Raw genomic sequence first — 25454 nt, 5'->3', positions numbered from 1 at the left:
TGGGATCCTTAGTAGTGAGTTAGGGGAGCCACACCTTATAGAGGAGCTGCAGGACAGAGAGCAGTGTGAGTGGTACCCACTGGTGCTCAGCTCATGGCCATCCTCCTGGACACTTGTGCTCTATTTTCTTGGCCCATTGTGGTCTCTGTCAAGGTTTTCTCCTTGCTGAGGCCTTAGCTAGCCTTCAAGGCTAATTTCACCGCCACTACCCCTGGTCCTTTAAACACCAGGGCTTTCTCTGTGGGACCTTTCCAGATGGGGTTGGTTCCCTTGGGGGCTAGTGCTTCTGTGTGAGACTCAAGAGCCCTACACATGGATCCTGTCTCCTCTTCTGGGTAAGTGTGAGGTTTAATAGTTCAGGAGCTGTGTGTCCATAAGCAAGTTGTTCAACCTCGCTGGGCATCAGTTTATCAAACAAGAAAGACATGCCTGTCTCACAGGGTTGTTACTGGAATCTAAAGAACAAATGAGTGGGTGAGTGAGTGAATGAATGAATGAATGAATGAAGAGTCTGGTAGATAGCAGGAGTATTTCCTAGGTGCTGGTGACTAGTTAGCTTTGAGCCCATTGCCAGTTGGATGACACATTTAGGTCAAGCCTACATGGTTGGAGAGCAATGCACATTTCTTCCACAGAGGAGGGACAGATAGAAGGGAAGGAGTCAGGATGCTAACAAGCTCTTCCAGAGAGCAGAAGCCAGGCTCCGAGTCTCACAGCACTGGCAGAGGTGCAGATGGCCTGAGGTATTTTAGTACTGGATGGCTCCAGAGGACTCTGTGCCTAAGCAAGGGCATTGCATTGGTGCACTCTCACAGCTGGTTGAGGACAGGCTCATGCAGTCAGTCCCTGATAGGACAGCAGGAGCTAGGGGCTGGGAAAGATTAAAAACTAAAAACCAACCAACCAAACAAACAAAACAACTCAGACACTCAGGATGCCTATGAAGACCAAAACTGATTCTCAAGGGCAGAGAAAGGCCAAGTACTCCCACGTCAGGAGTGGGGGCTGCTGCTTACTGCCCCTGCAGCTTGGACTGTCCTCCCTCCTCCCCTTCCTCTCCCTTCCCTCTTCTCTACATCCCCTTCTTCTTCTTCTTCTTTCCTCACCAACTCCTTCTCTTCTCCCACCCTCCTTCCCTCTCTCCCTCCCCCTCCTCTCCCTCCCTCTTCAGTGTCTCTCCCACACCTCCTCCCATTTGTCCCTGGCTCGCTCTCCCACACACTCAGAGAGTGGAGGAGAAGAGCAGAACAGGCCCTGATCTATGGCCTCACAGTCCAGTCCTGCCCAGAATATCTGCAGACCAGCTCTCTCACCAGCTAGAAGTAAGTTTTGCCTAAAGGCCCACAAATCAATACCATCCCACACTCTGTGCGGTCTAAGGGTAAATGACTGTGTCATGACTCATGGCAAGGGCACACATTCTCTAAGAGGGGCCCAGTACCACTGCTGTAACACCTCAGCCAGGGGCTCCCATCCCCAAAGAACAAGGAAGACCGGTTTCCAAGGCTCTCCTGGGGATGCCTTGTGGGGCCTTAAGATTCCACACTTCTGAGTTTGTTCCAGCCCTGTAAGCTAACGTAGTTCTGTTTCTTTTAATTTTATTTTGGTTCTCACTCAAAGTCTAGAAAGTTGTTGAGGAGCAGGGCAGGGATGGGGGACACCCTCGCTAATAAAGCACCCACTGGGCATGCCTGAGACCATTCTTGATTTAGAAAACATGGCCTTCTCTGTGGAGTCCAGTGCAAGCCAGTCACCCCGTTTCAGAGTCATCACTGGCATTTGAAACATGGAGCAGAAGACTTGTGCTCACATAACTCGCAGAAACACTTGTGGGCTCTCTGGCCACAAAATGGGCAGGGCAGAAGTCCTTCCCATATGAGAGATGAGGAGGTGAGTGTGGAAGCAGAGGTGGCCCTTCCAAAGTCCATTAGGACAGCGGGGCTGAAAATGTGTTGTCAGTGTCACCCCTGCAGTAGGAGCTGGGATGAGGGTTGTCCTCATCTTAACTCAGCCCAAAGGTCAACCTGCTTTCAAAGTTTGCTTTCTTGCTGACCAGAGCAGATCACTAAAGCATCCAACCCACACCACAGATGAAGAACAGAATTCACTATTATAGAGCACCCTAGCTAGGCAGAGGACAGCAGATTATTTTTGTTTCACTCTAATATACAGAAGGCTGTAATGATTGACATCTGGACAGAGGACCACGGCAACACTGAGACTCCAGAGGCCCCTCTTCCTGGGGAAGCACCAGGCTCCTGGGTTGTTTTCTGGGGTTTCTCCTGCTCACCTGATACTCAGATAACAAAGGATGAACTTCTGGGATGGCCGTGGCTGCTGAGGAAGCAACGGGCCTGGATCTTGCCCCAGCTTGCAAAGCCTCTGGTGTGTGACAGGTAATGGAAACGCAGTCACCTTGTTCTGGGATAGTTAGTTCACCTCTAGACAGAAGGGCCAGTGGGAAAGCAGCACGTGAGGAGAGCTAAAGAGATCTAAGACTGCAGTGCAAACACTGTAGTGATATGTGGGTGGCGGGCAAGGTGCCTTCTGAGTAGATTCCTTGGGACTGGAAAGGAAGAAAGGAAGGTCCCAGACTGGCTGGGCAGGGGGGACAACACTGAGGGAAAGTTCTTGCCACTGAAATGTGCACTGGGGAAGGAAAAACCCAAGGAGAGCTCCTATGTTAAGTTCTTGGCGTTTTAAAATAACAGTCTGTGTTGATCAATCCTCACTGTCAAGCAGAGTTGGAAACTGCCTAGGAGACAAAGCCCTGAGTGAGTGTCTATGAGGGCACCTTCAGAGAGGTTCACTGAGGAGGGAAGGCCCATCCTGAATGAGGGCTACACCATCCTATGATCTACATCAGTGGTTCTCATCCGTCCTAATGCTGTGACCCTTTCCTCACGGTGTGATGACATACCCCCCAACCATACCATTACTTTCGTTGCTACTGTTATGAATCCTAATGTGAATATCTATGTAATCCTGATGGTCTTAGGTGTCCTCCTGTGAAAGAGTTGTTTGAACACCCCCATCCCTGCCCCCGACTGAGAACCACTGACTTAGATGGAGCCCCAGAGTAAATGAAAAGACGAATAGGAGCCAAGTAGCAGTATGCATCTCCATGCTTCCTGACTCCCCACAGTTATGGGACTGGGTCCCCTCAAACCGTGAGCCAAATAAATCCTTCCTTCTAGAAACTCCTCTTGCCAGGTGTCTTGTCACAACAAGGTGGGACTAACATACATCTCCACTGAGAAACAGCATGCTCAGCACACAGTTCATGTGTCCACCTATAGCGCTCAGTTGTCAGAGGTCCTCATGGTAATCACCACCATATGCTTTAGAACATGTTTGTCTCCCTCCTAAGAAATGTCATACCTGGGCCAGAAAGATGCCTTGATGATGATGATGATGCTTGGCTTAGCAAGCCTGAGACCTGAGTTCAGTCCCACCAGGACTTACATGGGGGAGAGAGAACCAACTCTCACAAGTTGTCCTGACCTCTGTATATATGACAATAGTATGTTTCACACACACACACACACACACACACACACACACACACACACACACCAAATGAAATCTTACTACCAATTTCCCTCCGACCACCATCCCAGGTAACCATGCATGCCCATACTCTCTCTTTGGAGCGCCTTGCTCTGAAGATTTCATGGAAGTGGGATGACACAGCCTGCCATCTCCTATGATTGCTTCCTTTTCTTTACATTGCTTTTAGCAGTGGACAAGGGTTCTGTTGTTCCCACATCCACCCCTATACTGCATCTGCCTGACATTCTCAGGGTCTTGGTGGGTATGGCAGGGCCCTTTATGGTGGTCTCAGATTACATGCCTCTCATGACAGGTGATTCTGGGCAGTCACGTGCTCATGGACCTTTTATGAATTCTTTAAGAAATGGCTAACATTGATTGTCAACTTGATGGGATCTAGAATCACCTAGAAAACAAAGGGAAGACCCACCCTAACTGTGAGACCACCATTCCGTAGGCTAGGATTTTGGACTGAATAAGAGGGAGTGAGTGAGCTGAGCACCAGGATGTCCCCACCCCTTCCTGACTGTGGTAGCAGTGTGACCAGACACCTCAGGCTCCTGGCGCCATCCTTTCTTCTTCTCTCCTTTTGTGAGAGCAATGAGAAAAGTACCAACAGAAGCACCTTGCCCGATGTTTTCTGTGAGAGTCTTTTGCTACTGCGCTGTAAGAGCTCTTTGCACATTCCAGATACAAGTCGAGAATGATCGTGCCTGGCTCTTCTCTTCTCCCGCCTCTTTTCAAGTTCTTGCCAGTGTCCTTTGAAAGGCAACTGCATTATCTTGCGATGTTTGTTCTTTCTGAATCATATCTAAGAAGTCATGGTCTAATTCAAGGTCAAGACTTGCTCATTTAGCTCCTAGGAGTGTTCTAGTTTTAGCTACTATATGTAGGTTTTCGGTATATTTTGAGTTAATTCTTTTATACAGGATGAAATGGGAGTCCAACCTTATTCATTTCTTTTCTTTGAACTTTGAACTTCTGATTCTCCTGCCTCTACCTCCCAAATGCTGACATTGCAGGGATACACCATCAAGACAGGTATGTGAGGGGCTGAGGTTTGAACCCAGAGCCTTGTGCATGCTAGGCACACACTCTACCAACTGAGCCATATCCCAAAGCCCTGTTTTTTCCTTTTTGAAGGATGGAGGTCAGACACTGTAGGCCAGGCTGGCCTAGAAGTCATGGCAAGCCTCCTGTCTCAGCCTCCTGAGCAGCAGAAGTATAGACATGAGTCACCATGCCTGGCTTGTTACTACTTTTATAGTAGTGGAAAACCATGATAAAATTTCTTTTTTAAGATTTGCATTCCAATCTGACACGGTAATAATGGGAAGAAATTCAGGAACATCCACTGCCATGGCCGGCTGCGTCATAGGAGCCAAGAAAATTCCTAAGCACAATAACAGCAAAATGCATAGGAAAGACACACACAGAGCAGCAGCAGAGAGCGACCAGGCACCCAGGTAGCTGCTGTCATCAGGAGTGTATCAGTGATGACACAGATTCATTCATTTGCCTGGAATTTGGATAGGCCTTTCATGTACCTCTGCTGCCCAGCTGCTGGGAACTTCACAGAGAGTTTCTGGCAAAGAAGCCGGACTACTAGACCAAACAGGCATGAGCCACATCTCGCCACACACATCCGGATTTCCTGGCCAAAATCCAGATTGCTTTAAAAAGAAACCCAATGTTGCTGCTTAGAGTGTACAAAATTGCTGGATACTAGTCTGCCTCGCTGGCTCTTAATCCTTGGCCTTCCCCTTCCCAACCCCGGCACCAGCTAGACTTACAACAGACATCTCAAAACTGGATCAAAGTGGGAAGGAACACACACTTGGGTGACTGGTCAGGACACCCCTAAGCTGGACTCTGAGGTGGCCCTGCCCTTGTCCCTCCTTCCCCATCCCTAGGACCATAGTTTTAATGTTTGAAGCAGCCTGCTACACTGAGCCTTGTGTGAATCAACCGAGAGGCATCGATGAGGAACCTAGGGACTAAATATTAAGCTGATGTGACAATGTACCTAATGATGTCCAATGCCACAGAGGAGGCCTGAGGGAAGGGTTCCCATACCACCTGCTGTCCCCAGGGAAGAATAAGAAGCCAGATGACATGGAGGAGACAGAGATGCATTTTTACCTAAGAAGATAGGGGCTAGCAGAAAGTTCCAGAAAGTCTGAGGGGGGTGGGGGGCTGAAAGCAGAGCAGGTATTCACTGGGGATGACAACTCCCCACTCTTCCATATCAGATCCCGGAAGCCCAGGGCAATGGAAGGCACTTCAAAAGAAGGGTTGGTAGATCAGTGGACATTGAGGCTTTGTCATTTTGGTTGTGAGCCCAGCCTTTAACTGCAGAGCCATCTCTCCAGGCTCAGCATAGTTTTTAAACTGTGTCTCCTCCTCCCTGCCACCATTTGCACAGTACTGTGGTTCACACTTGGGACCCAATGCTACGACAGTAATGTTATAGGGACCACTGTGAAGTAAAGGGAAGGATATTTCACTCATGAAATTCTTGTGACTCACCAGCGCGCAGGAAAAAACCTTTTCTATCCCACTTCTACTACCTCCATGGGATTCCTATGGAAGTCCTACCAGACCCCCACACAGCACTGTGACATGGCAAGAAGCAGATAAACAAGTCCCAAAGAACATTCATTTGTCCAGCACCCAGACCCAAAGACCTTCCTGTTCCCTGAGTGGCACCTACACTACCCATGAAGCTGAACTCACCTGAGCAGCGTCTACCTGTCTACTGGTGGCGGCACTCTAGCTGACTGAGCATGTGTTTGGGAGACTCCTGAGTGTTTACTGCTTTCTGCTGCAGTGTTCTTCTGGGGAGGAAAACAGCTTGCAGCAGTCTGCAAGCCAAAGGTGGGTGGGGTGCAGAGAGGGAGAGAACACGTGTTTAAACTCTCCCATCCCCGAGAGGTCCTGAGCCCCACCAGAAAGAGGGGGAAGGGAGGGGAGACTTCCTGGCTGCCTGGGGCATGAGAGCTGTAATAGAAGTAGAAAAGTAGGAGGGAAGATGGGGAGAGGGAAGAGAGACTGAGCCCTGGTTCCATCCCTTGCTACGGCGGAAACTCAGTCTGTGAGGTCCTGAGCATACCACGCTAGCATTTGCCAGCACAAGGACACACCACCAGCTCCAGTCTGAGGCTGTTAACCTGGCTGGCCAGCTGCCCAACAGTACAGCCCGTTCACACCCTGACCGGCTCCTGATAAGGATCGACTCCAAGCTGCGTGGGTTTGTTTTGCTTAAATGGCCAAGTGGACAGAATTGGCACCAATTAGGGGTAGACATGGAGGTAGGCAGACATTTTCAAATTTGGAGATGAGGGATTGTCTCCCTAGGGATCCAGACCGGCCCTGAAAAGGCCTGTGGGCTTCAAAAAGCCTGAAGCGGGCTGGGTCTGACCCCGTCCATCTCCTCCTGGGGTTAAAGCTTCTTTTGCCATTACTTGGGACACTGTGTTCTCATTACCGGTCACGATCACGACTCCTCTGGCCTACCTACTCCCAAGAAGGTCAAAGACTGCCAGGTGAGTGTCAGCAATGTTCCAACCCAGAGGCCTAAGTACCCCAAGGCATACAAGCTTTGGTTGTCTGTCACACGGACCCAGACATATATACAGAGCACACAAACGCGTCAGATGTGTCCACAGACTCAAACTTCCATTTATTTCCAAATTACCCCTCATGCTTTGGCTAAACATACCATCTGTGTACCCACCCAGGCAACATAGAAAAGCCTCCAAAACACAGCAAAAAAAAAAAAAAAAAATGTTCCCGGTGGCTGTTGCTTCAGAGTCTGTGTGCGTGTAGCACGCATGCATGTGAGAGAGAGAAAGAGAAAGAGCACGCAGACAGACAGTGTGAAGTGTGAGAAGTCTCCTTACTCATTTGATTATAAAAGATTTCTGAGCCACCAGATGGTACAATGGGGGCTGGGATGCCTGGGTCATTATTCTCATTTCTTTGCACAAGGCTCCATTTCAGGGCCTGAAAGAGTGACATCCAAGAAGCTATTCCACAATTCCACCAAGACAATGGCTGGGCGACTTTGGGAACTTGGCTTGCCTTTGCACCGCTGAGCAGATGTGTGCCTTTTCTCACTTCCTAAATAAACAGGCTCTGTGCCAATCCAAGGCATTTGGGTTCCTTTACTGTCAAATGGCCTGCCCAGGTGGGGCCTGAGATCCAGGCTCTGTTATATAATTAGTCCTGGCTTAACCACCACCACTCCCTGACAGACAGCTTAGCTGGTCCCAAGATGGCTGTGCTAGAGTCAACATCCAAGGCGATGTCCCCTGGTGCTGTGTGCAGGAACAGGAGCCTGGGAGATCAAAGCCTCAGGGTGGTGAGTTCACTGTGGTACTTAATCATTCACGTGGCTTTGCTGCCTGGTTTGTGGTTGGTTTAGCTTGCAATGGGGGAAGCTTCAGGCCTGGTTTCCACACAGCTCAACTGGTTATAAAACAACAGATTCTGAGCTCCATGTAGGTTTCTCCAAGGAAGATACGCCACGCAGGATGCTCCATACAGACGCTCCTCGTGGAGTGCCTACAGGATACCACACAGCCTCCCTCTGGAGAAGCAGCTCAGTGTCCCCATAAGCAGAGCAGTGCAGATCTCCAAGAGGACCATGGGGGTGGGGGTGGGGAGAGCCTTGCACAGGAGCCATGTACTGAGGAAAAGCATAGCCTGCCTTCACATAGACCCCTCTTCCTCCTGTTCTCCCTCCCCTCTCTCAGCACACCCCACCAAGGAGTAGCAGGAGGGTTTTAGATGTCACTAGATAAGCATCTAAAAGTCCCCTTTGCAAGAACTGGGTTTTCTTCTGTCCTTCAACTTTAGATAAAGGCAGCTCCAGCTGGGCCCTACAAGCCCAGTACTGACATATGAAATCCAGTGTCCATGGCCCAAGACAGTGAAAGCTACAGAGCCCACTGTCCATCCTGGGACAGGTAATGAATGGTGCTGTCGGTTCTTCACACGTCGGTCTGAGTTGCCACCAGGTTGCTCTGTCTCTGGAAGAAAGCTGAGACAGGATGGTGGTCTTTTTTTAGCCAAAGTGTGTGTTATAGGGACAGGGTGGGCCTCTGTGTGCAGCTAGTGTGGGTGCTTTACGGGAAAGGGAGCCTCTGTCAGGGAAGGCACAAAAGGCAGGGGAGGGACAAACAATATCGCAAGGGAGCAACATTCCCCTTCTTTTTAAACTGTTGACCTGATAAGCTAGAGCAATGGCCCAGCAGTAACGAGCACTGGCTGTTCCTGCAGAGGCCCCCATTCGGGTTCCCAGAACCCACACGGGGCAGCTGCCTGTAACTCCAGTTCCAAGGGATCTTATGTCCTTTTCTGGCCTCTGAGGGCACTGCACTCATACACACATACCCATACGTACATAGACATAGTTTGAAATTAAAATAGGGCTGGAGAGATGGCACTCACTGTACTTGCAGAGGTCCCTGGTTTGATTCCTGGAACCTTCAGCTGGCAGCTCACAAATGCCTGTGACTCCAGTTCTGGAGGAACCTGACCTTCTAGCCTCTGCAGACACCTAGGCTCACAAATGCATACCCACACACAGACAGGCACATCATTAAAATAATAAAACAAATCTTAAAACTCCAGTTCGTTTTTTAGGAAAGAAAATGTCCTCCTTTCTCCCTCCCCCTCTACTCCCTCTCCCTCCTGTTCCTCCTCCCCTTCCTCCTCCTCCTGCTCTCCTCTGGTTCTTCTCTCCTTCCCTCCTTCCCCTCACTTCTCCTCTCCCTTTCTCATCTCCTTTCCCTCCCTCCCCTTCTCTCTCTCCCTCCCCTTTCATTTCTCCCTCCCTTTCCCTCCATCTCCTCCTTTTTCCAATTCACTTCTTCCTTCCTCCTGTCCAACACTCATCTTTGACTGAAGATGGCGCCTGCCCTGATCATAACAGGAAGGCAGTCCTCCTGTCTAGTGGGGTTCCCAGCCCTAGGGGTAATATTCTAGGGAGATCAGAGACCTGGTTTGAAACTGACTTTTAGTTGAAGTCAGTTTGAAGTGTTCTCAAGTTGCAGAACCCAACCCTCTATATGCTTGGGGCCCCTTGCCTTTGAAGATAAGAGAGACTTCTAAACTGTAGAGCACAAAGTAGAGGTGAGCTAAGCCTGCCTAGCAGCCCAGCAGGCAAGAGGGAAGTGCAGATGCAGAGGCCTATGTGTGTAGATTTACTGTGAAGAGGCTAGTAGTGAAACTTAACAGCCCACACAGTCCAGTGGCTTCCTGCATTACCTGGGTCACAGGGAAGTCTGGCCCCAGTAAAGATGCACAGGGATGGTTAGCAACCACCACCACAGTCATTTTGACACTGGGACAGCAGAGCCCTCGCTGATCATACCAGCTTCAGTATGGCTGGTTCCATACAGACATGTGGTCTCAGCAGTTTCCAGAGTACAGAGGAGCCAGGGGCAGGAAGCAGAACAACTCCTACACTCAAGGCTTCAGAGAGGGCAGTCCTTGTCACAGTGGCGGGACACTGACTTCCACACTGAGCCCCAAGCCAGACCTCAAAGACAAGGCAGCTGATCTCTAAAGCTCCTGCTTCCACATCATGGCCTTTCTCTAAGGAGGGGGTGGGGAAGACCTCGAAGAAGAGGTATAAATGCCATGTCCAGGCCACAGCCTTGGATTCCAGCCTCAGAACAGAGAGACTTCTGCATGGCGGCAGGAACATGTTAGGCTGGGAACGGACTGTACCTCCCTCCGCACAGAAAACTGGGGAGGAAGACAAACAAAACCCGAGCAGAGATTGATGGGACTCCCAGAAAGGCACTTAAGGCATGCCTTGATCCAACCCTGAGGCCCAGGCACCTTACTTAGCACATGCTGTTCCTTGTGCCTGGAACACACTCAGCTGAGCCCCTCCCATGTCAACAGAGAGATGTCTTGAGAGGTTCAGAGCAAGCCTCAGGCTTCCCTGGGAGGCTTCCCTGGAAGGCTTCTCTCCATGCTCCAGGTGGCAACTCTTGTTCTGGGGCCTTGTCATCTACACATACACTCTCCCATTGGCTGACCAAAGAAGGTCATGGATTAAGTCTTGTTGGGGCTATGTCTAGGAGCTAGGGCTGGCCAGTCTTGACTGATGGCAGGTTGGACCTGCCCAGACCATGCAGAGACTCCAACAGGGGACCCCACTCCACCCAGAACTCACTCACTCAATGCCAAATTCTCAACGTTTCTCACCAATGAACGGACTATCTTGAATCCTACACACCCCATTCCAATTGCAATGGGTGGGGTGTTTTACAATAAAGGACTCTTGAACTCCTCTCCTGAGAGCTTTGGGAGGGTCTCTGTTTCAAGATACCAACCCTCCATTCCCAAAGCTCCCAACCTCCATCATGGCCAAGTCTGACCTCAGGAAACTCTGGAACCCAATGGCAAGTCTGTGCTGTGACTTCTGTAAAAAATCTGAACTTGGGAGTTGTTGGAGACACTGCCCAGGCCAGCTGGCCTGAAGTGTGTGTGTGTATGTGTGTGTGTGTGTTCTCTTAAGAGAACCAGTCCCTGGTACATGATGTGGAGTTTGGCTTGGTGAACCATACCATGCAATTTATTCCAAATCTATTCCACATCAATGCAGAATCTAAAATTTAGAACAGATGTTGGGGGGGGATGTTTTAACCCAGAGGGAAGCAGTTCAAGGCTCATGTGACATGGGCAGTGTGATCAGGAGATGTCTGACTTTTCAATGAACAGGGATGGCACAGAGCATGGAGACAGGGCCCTAGGGCTTCAGCAAGCTGCAGGCCTCTCCTTAGGCCTGAGAGGTGAGCCAGAACCTGAGAGGCCATCACTGTAGGAACTTAGTGGGTGTGAGCAGAATTCTGGCCTGCATTAGACCTGCTCTGTCTGCTCCGAATTGTGCCCTTAGTTCAGTCCCCTCCATGCCTCACCCTGCTATACTCATGGGAAACTACCTCGGTGGGGGTGGGAGGCGGGGAATGCCAGTGTCTGCTGCTGGTGACCTCTGAGTTCACCCTCTGCTGTGGTATAGGGCATCCTGAGTCACTCAGTATGGAATGCACATTACTCATAACTGGAGCCTTCTTCTTGAGTCCAGAAACACTATGCCCACATCCATGACACAGCTTCCAGCACAGGGTCTACACTGCTCTACCTCATCTTCCATGGTCAGAGTCCCAAGCTATGCTGAGAACAATCAGCCCAAGAACACTTGTTCCCTCCTGTTCAAGTATGGACACCTGTCTCAGAGAGACTAAGAAATTCTGCAATGCTGCTCAGCTGGTTAAGGGCTCAACTGCACCCTCAGCTCTATGACTGACTTCTTGAAGGAGCTTAGAGGGAGACAGGAGAGCAACCATTCTCCATTTCATTCCTAGATAGGAGGGACATGAAGTCAAGAGTGATAGGGAAGATGGTGGATGTTATCTTGGGGAAACACACACAAACACACACACACACACTGTGCTGGATAATTTTATGTCGACTTGACACAAGCTAGAGTCATCGGAGAGGAGGGAAGAAACCTCAATTGAGAAAATGTTTCCGGAAGACCTAGCTGAAGACAAGCCGGCACGGTAGTTTCTTAATGATTGATGTGGGAGCGCCCATCCCTTTGTGGATGGTACCATCGCTGGGCTGGTGATCCTGGGTTCTAGAAAAAAGCAGGCTGAGCAAGCCACGGGGAGCAAGCCAGTAAGCAGCATCCTCTCCATGGTCTCTCTATCAGCCCGACTCCAGGTTCCAGCTCTGAGTTCCTTCCTTGACTTCCCTCAGTGATGGACTATGATGGGGAAGTGTAAACTGAATAAACCCTTTCCTCCCCAGCTTGTTGTAGGTCATGGTGTTTCATCATAGCAATAGTAGCCCTAACACACACACACACACACACACACACACTTTTTTTTTTTCTCTTTAGAAGAACATCATCCAAGCATTTTAATCTGGGCTAACCAAGAACACTCCACACTATAAGACAGAGGACAGTGTCCCCATCTTGAAACCTGGCAGAAGCCTCAGGGCCTCTGATGCTCCAACAGCAGGAGGACCAAAAACACTCAGGCACTTCAGGAGGCTTGTGAGCCCCAGAGACTATTCCACTGGGCCTGTTGCTAAGCTCTACACAGACACAGAATTAGCAAGCCAACTCTGAGGCCTGCTGTGTGACCTGGCCAGCAGTTCTGAACCTCAGGGTCAAACAGCCCTTTCACAGGGGTCACCTAAGACCACTGGAAAACACAGCTATTTACAAGTCGTAACAGTAGCAAAATTGCAGTTATGAAATAAGCAATGAAAATAATTTTATGGTTGGGGGTCATCACAATATGAAGAACTATATAAAAAGCCACAGCATTAGGAAGGTTAAGAACTGCTGTTCTAGGCCTCTACTTCCCTTAAAACACAAACACCCACCTCGCTTGGTTGAGGATGCTTAAACTTTGCTCTGACGGGGCATGGTAGTATACACTTTTAAGCCCACCACTAGGGAGGCAGAAGCAAATCTCTGTAAGTCTGAGGGTAGCCTACTCGACATAGTGAGCAGGCCAGCCAGGGCTACATAGTGAGACTCTATCTCAAAACAAACATTTTTTTTTCTTCTGTAAAAATTTCAAGGTATAAACCAGAAAGGCATGAAGATGGGTTTAGCACCCAGAATCCTATATCCAGGTCACAGTGCATCTCAACTCCTTTGTGCCCTCCAGTGCTTCTAAAGAACTCATCACACACATCTCATCACTCCACTGGTGGCTGCTTCGGCATGCCCCACAGTTGCCTGGACAATTGTATGAGCTAATACATCCTCAGATGCCAGGAGCAGGCATGCACGAGGTTCTCCCTGTTGGCAGGGCGCCTGCCCTGCTGCCTCTGCCTCTGATGTGGAGGCACTTTCTGGTTCTTTATCAAGCACTGATTGACAGATCTGCTTCCAGTGGGACACAAGAGTATGAGACAAGTTCTGTGACCACATCTCCAAGCATGCTGTGTCAAAGAGTCCTGCAAGCTGACTCTGGGTAGAGGTGGGCTCTGAGCACTGCTTCACCCTCCTCAACACCACCTGATACCCAACTTAGTGCTAGGCACAGAGCAGGGGACAATCATTATAGGCATCTCTCTGTGGGACCTACCGGTGCAGGAAGACACACAAACGTCACTCCATCAAGTCTTCAGCCCTACAAAGTGGGAGCAATCCCATGTTTCAGATGGGAGTGGAGCTTAAAGAACTTAAGCAAGCCAACTTAACATGGCCAGGATAATAGTCTCAGATTCACTTCGTTCCCTTATGTGACTCCCCATAGGCTGTCAAAATAGTGTCTGCTCATATTTACACGGTTGCAGTAGTACTGTCTGTGTGGTCTGCTCCTGCTCCCCCTCCTCTTCCTCCCCACTCCCCCATAAGTGTATATGTGTGTGATGTGTATCTGGAGGCTCAATGCTGAAATCCAGAGCCGTCCTCCAGCCCACTCCACCTAATTCACTGAGGCAGGGTTGAGATTGGAGCTCAGCCGTTCGGTTGGTCCAACTTGTCCTATGGAGTGCCTTCCTGTCTCTGTCCCCCTATTCTCTAAGTTCTGGAATTAAAGGTGATCGTGGAATCTATGCAGCTCCTACCTGGGCTCTGGAGACCTGAATCCCAGTCCCTGTGCTTGTATAGCACAGCTGTGTTCTCTACCCAGCCCTGGGGTTTCCAGTTGACTATCACAGATATATAATTCCAGGAGCATTTTTCATCTCCTCAAAAAGAAGCTCAGCAGTCCCCTTCTGGTCCCCTCCTCCCTGCCCCCAGGCAATCCCTGATATAATCTATTTTGCCTTTCTTTAGATTTGCCTATTCTAGAAATTTCACCTAAGTAACACAATATGCCATCTTCTGTGTCTGGCTTCTTTCACTGAGGGTAATATTGTCAAGTTTCCTTTATGTGAAAGCATATGTCAGTTTCTTTTTTATGGCTGTGTAATATTCTACTGTATGGATCTACCACATTTGTTTACCCATTTAACAGCTGATGGGCATCTGGGTGGCTTCCACTTGGGGACTACTAGGACTAAGGCTCTGTGAGCATCCATGTTTTTGTGAGTTCCAGCTTTTCTACTGCTTGGGGGTTATATACCTGTAAGGGGAATCATGGAGTCACCTGTTAGTTCTTTGTACAATCATTTGAAGAACCATCAAACTACTTCTCAATGCGGCTGCACTGTTTCTCATTCCTACCAGCAAGGCACACTGACACTTGTCATTGTCTGGTTTGGATTCTAGCCACCCTGGAGGTGACACAAAAAGTGTTTAGAGCCTATGCTGTGTTGCTATGATGTCCCTAAAGTTTGACATAGCAGCCATGTAAGGCAAGTAGGAAGAATGATTCATTAAAGATGAGAATCACAAAGATGAGCCTACATAGGAAAGTGCAGACTATATTATTCCTGCCTCAGTTTCTCTGCTGGCCCTGAAACCAGAGACTTGAAGTTCCACAGGGTCCTTGCAGGGAACATGAATTAACTCATTTGGTCAGCATTTAGACAGAAACCATTCCAACGGGTCTACTTTTGTCTACTCAGGACATCTCAGATAAGTTGGGTGACACATTAGGGTCCTATAGGACAGCCATGACTAATGTTTTTAAAAAGCCACTCTTCATAATAAACAACCCCTCTCCTCAGTTGTGTGGACTAACAGGATTTATCACACTCCCTGACTTTTGCTAAAAATAGTAAATCTGTTCCCAGAGCCCAATGATGATCAGCAATACCTTAATACAGATTAAGCCGCTCAGCTGCAAGCCACTGGTCCTCAGAGGGCAGACCCCAAGGTGCCATGAGGACACAGCCAGGGCCTTTCTGAGGACCTGCCTGCACCTGGTCCTTTTGGGAGACCCTGAAATCATAGCCTCTTTAGGCCAGATGGAGAAGGAGGCGAGGTCAGAGCCTTGCTCTAACGCCAGCCACAGGGTTATCCTCTGAGGGACAGACATGTGCCTCCAAGCTTCCTGGCAGGCTCAGGCCTTCCACAGGCACAGCTTCTTCATGAGTTGTCTTCCACATGTCGTCTGACTTTCTTCAGGGCAAGTCATCCCAGAGAGAATGAGAGGAGCTGGTGCTAGACCTCAACAGAGAGGCCTTGCCCAGCCTGGGTTCCATCCAAGGGTAGCAAGGAAATGAAAAAAAAAAAAGTAAAGACCCAGCATAGCAGCTCCAGCCTTAGACCCTGGTGTCAGTGATGCCCCATTATCCTCTGTATTTTATTATTAAGGGTGAGGAATACACAAGGGTTGCAGACATAGAGATGCAAAAGGAGGCAGCCTCCTTCGTGCTGGAGAATCAGATGTTCATCACAGCCACAGAAGAGACCCAGCTGCATATGACACAAGGAAAAGGGGAAATAATGCTTATAAAGCAGCATGTACCACCACCCCACCACCCCACGACCCTGCAACCCCATGACCACATGACCCCACCCTACCCCATGACCCCACCTCCCTACTGCCCCCCAACACCTCAGAACCCTCGACCACAGTGCCAACACTAACAAGACCTAGAAACATCACTGAATGCACCTTTCAGGAAAAAAGACAAACAGGAATGGTGGCACACAATTACATCTAACACATAGACACAATGTTTCCCTTGAGGTTCTACATGTGTAGCAAGGAGACAAAACCCCTGTGTGAGCCTCTGACCTCCCTTGGGCACAGGGCTTGCTGGGGAAGGAGAGTGAGGCAGGGAGCCTGCTCTGCTGGACAGTACTGGTCTCCACGGTACACTGAACAAGAATAAACCGAAGAGGAGGCACTGGTTTTAGCTGAAGCACACGCGTACATGTTTATATAATGTTCAGGTGCCCATGGAGGCTGGGTGACAGTGAGACGGTTTTATTCCTTTACAGCTGGGAGCAGCTTCAGGACACGAGTCCTATGTGCTCTGCTTCCAGATAGCAGAACTCCTTAAATGGTCAGACACAAATGGAGAGAGACACCTTGGCATGCTAATAGGGTTGAACTGGACAATGACGAGAATTTGTAAAAACCGCATTTGTGTGTGTATTGATGTATATGTGTGTGTATGGGTACACGCACCAAAGCACATGTGTGGAAGCCAGAGGACAACGTGAGGGAGTTAGTTCTTTCTTTCTACCATGTGTTGTTCAGGGACCAAACTCAGGTTGTCGTACTCACAGGGAAGTGTCTTTATCTGCAGAGCCATCTTGCTGGCCATGGAAAAGGAGGGCCCTTTCGGGGGGTGGGGGTGGGGGGCTTTGCCTTCCCGTATTTTCTAGTCTTACCAAAATATGCAAGTTTGTATGTAAAAACGGAATTAAATTTTTTTCTTCAAAAATCAAACCATGGTGGTGGTGAATTCTAGACCTAGGGAAGAAGAGGCAGGCAGATCTCTATAAGTTCAAGGCTAGCCTGGTCTATCTACATAGTAAGTTCCAGGCTGGCCAGAGCTATACAGTAAGACACTGTGTCAAAAAAAAAAATAAAAATAAAAATGAAATAAAATCAAAACCAAAATGGCCAAGGTTGACCACCAGAACATATATGGGCTTTGAGAATGTGTGCTATGAAATTCTCAACAGGAGAGCTGGGGCAGAGGTGAGAACAGGGCCTTGAGCACGGAAGCCACTGAACACAGGAAGCTCCCATTCTGGGTATATGGCCATGTGATGAACAGGAAGTCCCTGACCTGGATGTGTGGGCACAGGAGAAGCCAGGTCCCAGTGCTGGCTCCCTCGACCTGAAACTTACAGTCCAACCCTCTAGACTGATGATTTTCTTCACAGAGGAATCAGTCAATTTTAAAACGAGAAAATTCAGTCTATTATTAACAGTGCTCAGAAGGCTGAAGGCAGACCACGGACAGAGGCCAAAAGCAGGCTGGGCCTCTTACAATAGAGCTCAGGCACGGACTAGCCCAAATAGCATCCCAAGAACCCCACATCCTGTGACCCTACAAACTCCCTCACAGCCCCTGGCTGAGATGCCTTCCTTGGCCACGCCAGGCTTCTCTAAGCCATCACTGGCTGGGCCATAACCTGCCCCCTCCACCCACTCTGGCCTGCTAGCCTAGGGCTAGCAAGAACCTGCTGAATTAGTTGAACAACATGACTCCACTCTATCTGATGACCTACCATTCACATTCACTCAAGTTCCTCACCCCTAACCTCCAGGGGTAGAGGGCTTGACTCTTCTACCCCTGATGTCTTCCCTTGGTCATCTTCCATCTAAAAACTGGCACAGGGAGAGACAGAGAGAGACCAAGACACACAGGCACACACAGAACCACAGTCTGTCTCTGTTTCCCTCTCTCCCCTTTTCTTTGTCTCTCATTCCCTCTCTCTCTCACCTTCCCTAGCCCATATCCTTTGTATTGGAAGTTACACTAATCTCTCTCTCTCTCTCTCTCTCTCTCTCTCTCTCTCTCTCTCTCTCTCTCTCTCTCTCTCTCTTTCTCACACACACACACACACACACACACACACACACACACACACACAATGGAGATGACTCCTACCTACTGCAGTTGTCTCTTTTGAGGTATAAACAAGTATCAGACCATTAAAAACCTGGTGTCTTCAGGGTTTCTACTGCTGTGAAGAGACACCATGACTACAGCAACTCTTATAAAGGAGAGCATTTAATTGGGGCTGGCTTACAGTTTCAGACATTTAGTCCATTGCCACCATGGTGGGAGGGATGGCAGGCAGTGTGCAGGCAGACATGGTGCTAGAGAGGTAGCTGAGAGTTTTACATACTGATCAGCAGGTAGCAGGAAGTGATGATGACACTCTGGGCCCAGCTTGAGCATCTGAGACCTCAAAGCCCATCCCCAGTGACATACTTCCTTCAACAAGGCCACACCTCCTAAGAGTGCCACTCCCTATGAACCTCTAGGGACCATTTTCTTTTAAATCATAACACTCAGCTTAGGAGTTCCAGGGCCACAGCCTTACCCTTATCTCCCACCCCCTTTAGACAGAAGCTTAGTGAAGAAAAGTTGGGGGGCCCAACATGGTCTTGCTGAGAAATACTGAGGGCGGGCATGGGGTGGCAGCTAGAGTTGAGAGAGGCCCCAAGAACATAAGACACCTCTTGGGGAGACACTGGTTGAGGACACTTAAATGGAAGGGAAGACAGTGGAGACTCCACCCCAACTCACTGTCATCTCCAAGAGTCACTTCCCCTCTGGGAACCACTGTGTCATCTTCTTCTGTCAAGGCAGGAAGGGTGGGGTTTGATAAGCAGGTCCAGCATTGAGTTCACAGAATGTCACTTCTGCTTCAGCATCTGTGGCTGAGGAACCTCCGCGCCTGTCCTTAGAGTAGGACACAGTCCTTTGTACTGACAAGTGCAGGGCAAGGTAAAGGCCCCTTAAGTCTCTGCTGAATCCAGCCTTTTCCAGACCTGTACTGTTGGGGATGCTCCTTGTTTCACATCAGACTCGGTCTCCCTCAGGCCTGTGGGAAGGATGGAGGCATCACAGGCTTCTTATTGGTATCCTTCCTGATGCCAGGGAACAGGGCAGCATCTTGCTCCCAGCATCTGCTACTTCCATGTAGCTTGAGAGTGGATTCATGTGTTACTCTACCCCAAAGCCATGTCTGACTTCTCTTAGTGTGGCCCTTATCCACAGGGCTGAAGTGAGGAGTCAGTCCAAGGCCTAGCCAGTGCCCCAAAGCAGCAATGTGGCTCTTACCTGGCCCTCTACAGAGTGTCTGTTCTGGGACATGTCGGGAGGCCAGTGCCAGGGACATCTCCCTGTCACAGGCCCTGGTCCCTCCCACATACCAGGTTCTTTGCTTGTCGATCATATCTCGAATGGCTCTCAAGGTTGTCACAGACCCAAGGCCACCCAACATGATCTACGAATTCTTGAGCACATCCAAAATTATAAAGAATGGGTGCAGGTTTCAAGAACAATGGGTTAGATATGGAAGGGTCTAGAGACTGTCCTGCTTAGTATTCTCCACACTTAAGCTAAAGGTTTGTTTGTTTTGAACGAGACAGGGGCTCCTATAGCTCAGGTTAGCCTTGAACTCTCTACGTGGCCAGGGATGACCTTGAACTTCTGATGATCATGCCTCGACCTTTAAATGCTGGGCTGTGACTACAGACACACTCCAGCACAACTAGGTTTATATGATATTGAAGATCACCTGCAGAGCTTCATGCATGCCAGGCAAGCCTTCTAGCAGCTGAGTTCCGTCCCCAGCCTGGGCTAAGGCCTGTTTAATTAAACCTTCCTAAACCTTCCTAACATTCCTAAAATGTTAATAAAACACATACTGAGGCTCACAGCATGGACAGAGCCAATGAGCCCACTCAAATGTGCTGGTCCTCTGCAGCTCAGCTGGAGTTGAGCGTCAGTGTGGTAACCCCACCCATGGCCACATTTCCAGGTCCATAGAAGACTACAAAGAATTTTTTAGGAGGAGGGAGGGAGCTGAGGGATGCCCTGAAGTCCTAAGAGGCAAATGAACCACCCTGAACAGAGGCAAAGCATCCAGGCTGATACTCACATGGAAAGTCTCCAGGAGCCCAAGTCCAGCCCAGGGATACCAGCCAGTCTCAGAGTAGTGACTGCACTTTGCAGACAACTCTCTAAAGAGCGTTCTGAGGACTGTGTACCACACGTAGGGCTGGAGAACAGCACTGGAGGCGACAGGGGGGAAAAGGAATATCCCTTGTCCCAAGAGAATAAAATAAGCTGTGACAGCAAGGGACAGGGAAGAGAGAAGTTTCCAGGAGCTGCTGATATGATACTCTGCAGGTGGTGAGCTGAGAGGCTACACTTAACATACAAACTGCTCAGCCAGAGGCAGCCAGTGGCTGGCCAAGCCAGGCATGGGCTGGGGACTCTCCATTTCCACAGAGACAGGCAGTTCTGTGTTTGGAGAACAGTGGCTTAGCAGGCATTAGTGGTGGGCAGGAAGCTAATTCCTAGAGAGAACAAGACAGGTATCCAAAAGAAGCCCAAGAATAATTCCCTTCCTCAGGGTTAATGTTGGCTGATGCTTATTTAGGCAAACTATCACTTCCATGTGTAACAGGCTAAACTGAGCTCCCACATGTCAAGGTAATTTGCATAATTAGGTCTCCAAAACCACTTCGTTGAGCTGGTGACCTACCATCTTGAATGGAGAATGTTTGGGTAGGAAAGTAACCCAAATCTTGCTATGGTGTTGAGAGCTCTCCAGGGAATGAAAGCCAGTAAAATACAAAGAGACCTATAGAGAGATGATGAGGGACTGGTCCTCATGGTTATGGAGGCTGAGATGTCCAACATCCTGCTGTCTGTAAGATGGAGCTCAGGGAGATCAGTTGGTGGGGGTTCTAGGCCAAGTTCAGAGGCTCAAGAACGAGGAGCATGGTGACCAAAGCGAAGAGATGATGTCCACTCTCCCTCCTGGGTGATGACTCATTTTCATTGTCAGTTTGACTGAATTTAGAATCACCATGGAGACTGGGTGTATCTCTGAGGATGCTTCCAGAGAGGTTTAACTGAGACAGGAAGACCCACTCCTGACTGAGAGCACCATCATCCCACTGGCTACAGTACACATCTAAATAAAAGGATGTGAGCTGAGCACAAAACAAACCAACAGACCCCACCACCATCCGGTCTCTTTTTCTCCTTCCTGATTGGACACAATGTGACCAGCTACTTCAAGGTCCTGAATTCCCCATCATGATGAATTGTACCCTCAAACTGTGAGCCCAAAGAAACCCTTTAGTAAGTTGCTTTGTCATATCAATAAAAATAACCAATACATTTCGTTGATGCATCTACTCAGACCCTCAAGGAACAATACAATACTTACCCACATTGGGGAACCTATTAGTCTAAATGCTAGCCTTTGCTCCCATGCTAATCTCTTCCAGCAGCACACAGCAATGACACTTTACTACCTGCCTAGACATCCCTCAGCCTAGGTAGGCGAACACATCATGCTGGTGAACAAACGACACAGCTACCCTGCATGAAACACTATTCCACACTGAGGGTCAGAGGCATCTCAGTTCTGTCTACTGGGAGCTATAAACCCAGACAAATCACTTAACCTCCCTGGGCCTCTGTGTCCTTTATGACCATCAGCTGCCCACTGTGGACCATTCCTGAAGAGGTGGTGATATCCCTTATGGCTGTCCCTCAGTGTCCCACAGGCCCAGTTCCTCCCACCTACAGCTCATGAACAGAAATGACCTCAGCTCAAGTCCTTCACACTTCCTAAATGTAGCAGGCCATTACAAATGAAGCTTCTGGAAATGAGAAGTTATGGGTCTGGTGTTAGCCATAAATCACCCACTTATGAAGACATATATAGTAAGTCATTAACGTTAGCACCATCTGCAGCAAATGCTTCCCAGAGAATTAAGCACCCCCCACAGTTTGGCTCTAAATAACTCCATTCTCCACTGGAATAAGCCAGGGCTGCTGGCCAAATTCAAGTCCTGCTGAAGGTAAGGCTACCAACACCCACAGATGACTCTGGCAAACTGGCTCCTGTCCTGGGCTTAAAAATAAAAATTAAAAAAAAAAAAAAAACAAAACCCAACGCTCTCCAGTGTTACTGAAATAAGGAACTCACATGAGCAAGAGAAGGAAAAGCTCATAGAATCCCCACGAGAGTCTGAGCAAGTCAGTATGATTCACATGTGGAGAAACTGAGGCTCACAGAAGTGTCTTGACTGGAAACTCTCAGGAAGCAAAGAAGAGTCTAACTCCAACATACTCTGCAGGAACAGAGAGGAGCACCTGGTCTCCCACAGGTCACCTGTGTGAGCGAGTGACCCCAGGATTGACAGTACCCATTCTGCCCAAGCAGGACTAAGCTCTGTGACATCATTTACCTGCAGCTGAGCAAGGTAAAACATTCCTCCTGGCTCAGCTGTGGCTGCAAATCACAGGATGCAGGTGAGGCTCGAGGCCAAGTGCCTGGTACACTGGACAGAGTGTGAGGTCACAGGGAGGTCACAGAATGCTGCAGAGGTCCTTGCACTTCCTCTGTCCCTCCCTCCCTCTCACCACAGTGTAGGAGCCACAGGTTAATAATGGAGGAAGCACCCAGGCAGAAGCCCTCTCTCTGTGAAGAAGGGCATGAATTGAGCATGACCAAAAAGCCACGGGCTGGAAAGGAGGGGTGTATATCTGGTAAACGGCAGCAGCCCAGCTTCTTGAGATCCACAGTGGACACGGAGGAGAGGCTGTGATGGCCAGCGGCTCATGCTAAGAACCTTAGGCATCTGTTAGCAAGTGCTGGCCAATTCTAATGCACAGGCTTGGTGTGGCATCCTGTCTATATTCTGTCCAAAGGGAGAATTCAGAGTATTATTTCCTTACTAAGGCTATAGAGAGAGGGGGGGAAAAAAAAAAACAAGTGCTAGAGAGGCTGAGTGGAGCCTCCCTCCTGTGTTGGGACTCAGCAGCTGGGAGACCAGCTTCAAGGCGGCTCTCTGTTACCATGGCCTGGAGCCATTCACCTACATCTTAGTGAGGGTTACAACTGCTCTGATGAAACATCATGACCAAAGCAACTGGGAAGGAAGAGTTTATTCAGCTTACACTTTCACCACACAGTTCATCATCAAAGGAAGTCAGGAGAGGAACTCACGCAGGCAGGGCAGGAACCCGGGAGCAAAAGCTGATGCAGAGAAGGTGGAGGGATACTGATAACTGGCCTGGTCCTCCTGACTTGCTTAGTCAGCTTTCTCATAGAACCCAGAACCACCAGCCCAGGGATGGCATCACCCACAATGGGCCAAGATGCCCTTCCCCATCAATCACTAATTAAGAAAATGTCCTTCAGGTTTGCCCACAGCCTGATCTTATGGAGGCATTTTCTTAATTGAGTTTCCCTCCTCTGAGAGTATCTTTAACTTGTGCCAAGTTGATATAAAACCATTCGGTACACCTACTACCTCCCAGGCAAGGGGTGAGACTCAGGGTGCCAATATGGAAGAAAGGCAGGCATAAACACCCTGGTAGTTAATTCCCAGCCTTGTCCCTAACCCAACCTCTAAAGAGGGGCCATCAAGATCAAAGCAGGACTCACCACAGGGTTCTGCCATCTACTGTCACAACCCAAGGGTAGCATGTCAGAAACTGCCTCTCACCTCACCACGCAAGCTGGTAGGCATCCTTTCAGAGTCTCTTGACCAGTGCCAGTGGGTAGGAAGACCTCCCCACACACACCTATGTGGAGGAGAAAACAAAGGAAACACAGCTACAACATATTAATTAACTTTGACAGCCTGGAGCCAGACTGGGAGCAGAGCTTCCTGTGGAACCTGCCACTTCCCGGTTTTATTCAGTCCAGATGTAGTCTCCTATGGGCCCTGAAATGGTGTCTAGGCCACTGTGTGTGGGGGACACAGCTCGGGCCTCTGGTGACCTCCATCTTTTAGTATCGGAGCCCTGAAAGACAGCCGCACTTAACAGGCGAGTTCAGAGACTGCACAGGTTACATAGCAGAACAAGTCTACTTCCCACATAATTTAAAAGTCCCTCACAGAGCACGAGGAAAGGCCAGGCCTGCTTCACACAACCAGTAAGTGGACCCAAAGCCAGCCAGCAGTGGCTCTAATTAGCCCCAGTTGAGCCTGAGAAAGCAGGACTCTGATAGAGGGCTGGGAGCCAGACGCACCTAGGGCAGGTGTTTAATATGAGCTCGCAGCTGTGCACCTCGGCATGCCTTAAAGTCACAGGAAGCCGCTGCAACCCTGCTCTCCCAAACACAGCAAGGCAATCAGTCCCAGGCCCAGTACTGTTCCATGCAAAGCCAACCAACGTGACAATAAACGGAAAGTCCCTGCAAACACCCTCTGAACAGCCAGTGCAGAAGTGGGTGCTGGGAAAAACCCCAAGTACAGGAAACCATAAAACCTGGGACCCCGTGCCTACTCTGGCACTGCCACCATGAAGCCCAGGGAGTGCAGATACATCACCTTTTGAACCTCAATATTTCTGTGGTGTATGCATGTGTATGCAGGTGCACATATGTGTGCATGCACTGGTTGTGCACGTGGCGGCCAGAGGTCAACCTTAGACACATTCCTCAGGCACTGTCCACTCTGTTTTATGAGACAGGGTCTCCTGCTTGCCTGGAACTCAACAAGTGTTAGCTAAGCTGGCTTACTATCAAGCCCGGAGGATGGACCCATCTCAGCCTCCACAGGCCATCAAGTCCAGCTTATTTACATGGATTCTGGGAATAGACTCAGGTCCTCATGCTATGTGAGGGGCACTGGGAGTCAAAAGCCAGCACACCCCTTGGGAGAAACCGAGGCAGAAGAGAAGTGACTTACTCTCCCAAGGAAACCAACAGGTAGTTCTGGATGAATTGATTCTTGAGATTCATAAGGTCTCCAGACTCCCAGGCCGAATCACAGAATCCTGCCCTGCCCTGCCCTGCAGAGGTCAGCACAGAGCAATCCCCCCCCCCCCCCAGAAGGACTTTGCACAGGGCCCCTCTCAGTGCAGCTGGTCACCATGACAACCACAGCCTTAACAACTTTGGCATTTCCACAGCCTCTGATTGATCCAGGGCTTAAAATTAACATTACAATGAATCAGTATTTGCATTTAATTAATTTTAATTGGCTTTTACATAACAACATCTTTAGGTTTCACCTGTGGCCCATGCATTCTCAGCACAGACTCCAAAACTAGCAAGATGTAGCTGGTCCTTCGCAAAGGCCATGATGCACAACGGGATTTCTCCCCTGACTTTCCTCAACTTCATTTTGCTCAATATTCTTTCCTTTCCCTGAGATGACAGGGCCATTGGTTTGAAGTCCACCCTCTTTTTAAAAATCAATATTTTATTTATTACATGTATGTGCTTGTATGCAGGCCATGGCACACATGTGGTACTTCAAGGGCAACTTGCAAGAGTCAGTTCTCTC

At 49.2% G+C, this 25454-nt stretch overlaps 1 protein-coding gene across 3 annotated transcripts in view; it reads right to left on the bottom strand.

The window, feature by feature from the left end:
- Positions 1 to 25454, bottom strand: part of LOC110306813 (hippocalcin-like protein 1) — a 104786-nt gene that overhangs the window by 60810 nt on the left and 18522 nt on the right. Inside the window, exon 2 of one of the 3 annotated variants that reach the window (XM_085830215.1) lies at positions 23603 to 23742. The exons of the other annotated variants lie outside the window; for them this stretch is intronic. The gene's annotated coding sequence lies outside the window, so the exon portion shown is untranslated. The remainder of the gene's footprint in view (positions 1 to 23602; positions 23743 to 25454) is intronic. 3 annotated transcript variants of the gene reach the window in all.

The sequence above is a fragment of the Mus caroli genome, unplaced genomic scaffold (genome assembly GCF_978045245.1).
Source record: "Mus caroli unplaced genomic scaffold, Mus_caroli_1 scaffold_14, whole genome shotgun sequence".
In the NCBI taxonomy this organism is placed as follows: Eukaryota; Metazoa; Chordata; class Mammalia; order Rodentia; family Muridae; genus Mus; species Mus caroli.
Note: the sequence above shows the minus strand (reverse complement) of the source record. Positions and strands in the feature narration are given on the sequence as shown.